We start from the raw sequence: 6000 nt of genomic DNA, 5'->3' as shown, positions 1-6000 counted from the left end.
ACAGACAGGGGGGACCATGAGGAGACCCTACATGCGAACTCGCAGCCAAAAAGATTGGGATTAGACCAAGAAGACTCAAGAAATGATAGAACTGATCCACTGACCCAAAAAGCCCCTATAATAAATCTCTCAAACAAAACACTCACTGTGCATGAAATAAAAGTATTAGAGAAAGGCCTCGGTTTTGCACCAAGCACCACTGGTAGCAGATTTAATATAGAGAGGGATGTCAGGGACCTTTTTAGGAAAATTCGTTTAAAAAAATTCTTTGAGGGGAAAGAAAATAGAGTGCATAACAACAAATCAGGCCTTAAACCACTATCTAATTGGACACCTAACACTAACATGGTAGGTCCTGAGGTTGACACTTTTGAAAAAGTGGTAACCACGGGCTTAGAGAAACTACTGGATACAAAAGTGTGGACACAGAATAATCTACCCAAAGGAGAAAGGGAAGCATTAAAATCTCTGTCATCTTATGATGACATAACAATAAAATCTGGAGATAAGGGAGGGAGCATAGTCATCCTTGATACGGAAGACTATGAAAATAGAATGTATAAACTCCTAAACAACGAAATGCATTATAGACCCAGTAACATCAGTGAATGGGAAAATCTGAAGAAAAAGGTCAAGACAGTGGTAGATTTCGCCAAAGAGGACAATGTAATTTGTGAGGAGGAATCTCGCTTCCTCATTAATGAGAATCCAAAAGTCCCAGCGATGTATGGACTTCCCAAAGTTCACAAAAACCTGGAAGACCCGCCTATGCGGCCAATAGTATCTGGTATAGAGTCTTTAACTGAGCCCCTCAGTAAATACGTGGACCACTTTATCCAGCCATTAGTGGCAGAACTACCGTCCTACATAAAGGACACAACCCATATGATTTCTAGGGTAGAAGGATTAAGTTTTAATAAAGAGACCCAATGGTTAGTATGCATGGATATTGAAGCACTGTATACTAATATCCCCCAGGCGGACACAGTGAAAATGATGGAGGAGATATTGAAAAATGATTTGGGCGATTTGAATGCCCAAAACACCTTTATTTTAGATTGCATTGAAATTATCCTTAAGAACAATATTTTCCTGTTCAAGCAAGACTATTATTGTCAAATCAAGGGCACCAGCATGGGAGCCACCTGTGCTCCCAGCCTTGCCTGCCTTTATGTAGGTAGATTTGAGTCAAAACACGTATATAATGAAGTCTGTCCATATTTCGAAAATGTCAAGACATGGTCTAGTTTCATAGACTACATTTTCTTTATATGGGACGGCACCGAGGAGGATCTTGATCATTTCCTGGAATGGATAAACTGTGGTGATCCAAACCTAAAATTCACTTTTAATAAGAGCCAATCAGCTGTGGATTTTTTGGATATTAAGATTTATGAGAAAGACCAAACTTTAAACGTGGAACTATTTGTGAAACCCACGGATAGAAATACCCTGTTACATCACACCAGCTATCATCCGAAATGCCAAAAAGATGGCATACCTTTTAGTCAATTCTTAAGAATTAGACGAAACTGCAGTGACAGAAACAGCTATGAGAAACATGCACAGATTTTAAAAGAAAAACTTACACTGCGAGGTTACCCCAAACGCTTGATTAAACAAGCCTATAAGCGCGCCAAGTATTATAATCGTGAGAGCCTTTTTGTACCAACTGAGAAATCGAAACAACAGAAGAACAATATAATTATGGTATCCGATTACAATAGTTTTAGCAACAAAGTAAAGAACCTGATAAACAAAAATTGGGGAATATTAAACAAAACAGGAGTCACCCCGCTAGCAAAACCCACTTATGCCTTCCGAAGAAATAGAACCATTAGAAACCAACTAGTGCATACGTACCAAGAACCCAAAAGAAATGGACAGAGGAATGTCCTCAATGGTGCCCCCATTAGAGGAAATCTGCCGTGTGGGTCTTGTACACACTGTAAAGGCATTATAAAAACTGACAAAGTGGAAGTGAATGGCATTTCACATTGGATGAACGAGCACGTAAACTGCCGGACCTCCAATGTGGTATACCTAATCCTTTGTCCCTGTAACAAGTGTTACATAGGAGAAACAGGAAGAGAAATACGCTTAAGGCTGACAGAACATCGATCAGCCATAAGACTCAAGAAGCAAAATGCACCACTAGTCGAACATTGGACCACAGAGAACCACAAACTAGACGATCTAAAGTGGTTTATACTTGAAAAAATCAAAGTCTCTGTGAGAGGTGGAGATGCTAACAAAAAGCGCAAACTGAGAGAACAGTTCTACATGTCAAAATTTAAATCTTATTACCAAGGGCTCAACAACCGTGAAGAGTGGGATAAAATAATCAGATAAGGACCAGGATAAATTTGATACAGCTAGGTATTCGATGACAGCTAAGAATTTCCAGAGCTGATAGCCTAACGGAGTCATAAGCTGCAGCTCGAGTTATTGATGTGTTAATGACACAGCACTGTGTAATATATGCCTTGATTGTTTAGACCCAGATACATTAGTCATGTATAAATAGCCATTAAAACGGTATAGACATCTATAATTACAGCAATAGACCCCTTTTTTGACAGCAATAATGTATAGGACACATGCCCTTTATATTCGCTTTTCCAAAATGAGCGATGTATAAAAATGAACTGTATCTAAATCTGCATTGATAACATCCATGAAATGCATGTATGCCCCTTTTTGTTAAACTGAGATTTACTGTTTTAGAAATGAATACAGAATCACAGTAGAATGCTTTGCATATAGAATGTGAATGTGATTATATTTTTCACAACATGCGCAGTGTAACATATGAAGGTTAATACTATGTGCAGAAATAATTATTAAAATACCTCCAAGAGGGTGCGCATAGAATCGCCGGCATCAGGTAGTGCAACAAATGAAGGTTAATATTATGTGCAGAAATAATTATTAAAAATACCTCCAAGATGGTGCGCATAGAATTGCCGGCACCAGGTATTGTATATAATACATCCCGGTATTACTAGAGGAGCACTTAATGCGATAGTAATCTCGAACCATAATTAATGAAAACCACGGAGCGCGATTAGCTCCGCATAGAATTTGAGCACAAAAGATAAACACATATTTTACTAGCGCAGGTGCACAGGTATATCAAAATGGGCCGTTCTTATTTAATTAGGTTTTGGCTTTTAAAATTATCGATCCCGTTTTCTGTAAGTTTATCTTTGTAGTTACGCATTGATAACAAACTACAACGATGGCCGTCGTGAAATCAACAAAGATTTGGCTTCCAATGATTCTAGCCTCGTATCCAGCAACTTTGTTTTTGTAGTTGTTGCGCAATGACAACAAACTACAAATATGGCCACCGTGAACCGTGAGTACTCAGCCCTTCCGGAGCACCGGCAGTTTTTATCCGGGATAAGTAAGCGATAATAAAAAACTACAATAATGGCCGCGATGTTTAAACACCAGACACACTTTAAATCTAATTAATGCCGCCAACATTCAATAATCCAATTAACAACGGTATATATAGTACTCAGTAGCCTCCGTGTGGTTGTCATTTCCAGTGAAGCGGACGCCAACCACACGAAGGGATTACGAGCCAGAATAGAGGTAAGGACGTCCGAAACACCCTGTTAGACGCAGTGGAGTCGAGGGAGGGTAATGAAAGCATTCCCGTTTAGTAGAGGAGTGAGCTCGTAGTGTTAGCGAGATGTCAGGGGTAACTCTTAGAATAAACAGCTTAAGGAGTGCCTGCATAATTGAAATGAGGAATTGGGACACTGATAATTTAAATGGGGAACAAGGAGCATAAGGGGATACCCACGCATTTCCCTGCTTTAAATGGTCAAAATAAATGCGACCATAGTTTGATTTAGACCATCAGGCAAGAATGGCCTGTGTCCACCTGTCAATAGTGTTTGTGAGGATAAGACAGTGTCCAACTGCCCACACTAAACTAATATCTATGCCTTACGTTTATTATGCCCCATGAACAGCTCTCAAAAATCAAAAAAGGAGCGAGGCTGGTCTCAGGCAAGCAAGTGCAGTGACAACAAACTCTAGAAACGTCAGGACTACCAACTCAATGAGAGAAAAAAAGCTTTGAAAACTGACACGATTTACAAGATCGGTAGGTATAAATCTGGCATGTTGGATACTAATATTTCCCTAAATATGTCTCAGCTCCTAAAAAATACATTATATTTTCTCCACTTAAGAGTATTGTCACGTGACGATATAGAGGAGCACAGACCTCACGAAAAGTACGGTACTTGGAGATGACATCATCAATATCGCATCATTGATTATATGCTTCTAATAAACTATACAAGTAAGTGCAGCATAGCATATTGTAACTGACCCGAGAATTGATAATATAAATAATGTAAAAAATAACTAAAAGGAAATTATGATTATAGATCACTGACGGCCGTGAATTGATAAACACGTGCTACCAGACAAACTAAAGAACAACACGTCCCAGAAAACCACTAGAAGGACACCCTTTTCTTAAATTGAAAGTAAGGAAATTCGGTTGTAAATATGAAGTATTAAGCCCAATACTAGGTTAAAATCTCAAACTAGGAATTCCGCACTAATAATATGCATTCTATTCATTTTTGCAGAAAGAAGATGTAAACCTGTTTTTAACTCATTCTGTCCTGATGAAGGTGCACCAAGTATAATATACGCACCGAAACGCGTCGACTCTTTGGACTATTTTAAATTGTGAAAAAATGTTTTTTATTTGATTCGTTGTATTACTGTATTTTAAATATTGAATGCATACTATAATAGTGGTGACTCTGTGTTAGATAACCGTAACACGGAATTGTTAGTCATTAGATATATTTTTGTACCAGAGTACCACCACAGTGCTAAATTACAATGTGTATTTAAAATGTATGCCCAAATATGAATTTCTATAAAATAAACTTTGAGTAAAAAGTGTAAATAACCTAGTGTGGAGACTTAAATCTTGACCTCTTGAATTTGTCAATTTCAAATGTCAAATATAGCCAAATGCTACGGATAGGCCTCATGGTCACCTTGTGAAATAATTACCCAGAAAGGAATTTTTTCTTTGTTTTTTACTGTGGTGGCAGCATACCGCAGAGTGATCAGTAGGAGTAACCATGCCTTTTTACCTGTGTCACTGGAGTGAAACCTACAGACTCACTCATGTAAAGTTCTGCTGTTGTGTGCATAACTCACTCTTGGCCTACATCAAGTTAGTATCTAGCACTGTGCAATGAATCAGTATTGCATGCATATGCTGGGTGTACGTGTGCCCGTGAATGGGGCAAACATGGGAAATTCTAGGTTTTATTTTGGGGATCAAGGGCTGACTGGGGAGCATAAGGAGGTAGAGGACTGCCAACTGATTTGTGGATTGCTGCATCCCTATGAGCTGGGTTGAAGAGGAAGAGCCTGGCTCTTCAGTACACTTTAAAGGGTGCTCTTTGATTTAGGGAGATATCCCTGGAAAGGTGCCTGGCACATATCAGGAAGGGGATGGGCTGACGAGAATCAAAGTGTAGGGCTGGGGCCCTGTGGTAACCTTTTACTGCACATATCACTGAGGCTGGCTTCCAAGTTTGAACCTTTTGTTTCTCCCATGGTCTCTGTGTGATGCAATGAGACTTGGAGTCACTCCTGCTGTGAAATACTTCTTTCTGGAGGAAGGGCAGGGCAGAGGATTGGGGACTTCAAAATAAAGCAGAGCCTCAACAAAAACCTCACAGACTCAGACTCTAAATCACAATTTTATGTCTGGAAATGGACTATAATAATTGAAGCACGAGGCCCCCAAATTTGTCAAATGTCAAGCATCCAGTCAGGCTGTTCGAGGAGGAGGAGAAGCTCTGCAATACTTCTGCTTGTGATCAGGGCTGGAGGCTAAGGCCTACCAATCTCCCAGCTGAGTGAGGGGACATCATCCAGGGACATGCAAGATCACCTGACCCCTGGAGCACCAGTGCCTGTTTGCTTGCCAAGATCAGTGTG

The sequence above is a fragment of the Lissotriton vulgaris genome, chromosome 8 (genome assembly GCF_964263255.1).
Source record: "Lissotriton vulgaris chromosome 8, aLisVul1.2, whole genome shotgun sequence".
Lineage (NCBI taxonomy): Eukaryota > Metazoa > Chordata > Amphibia > Caudata > Salamandridae > Lissotriton > Lissotriton vulgaris.
This window is presented reverse-complemented; position numbering follows the sequence as displayed.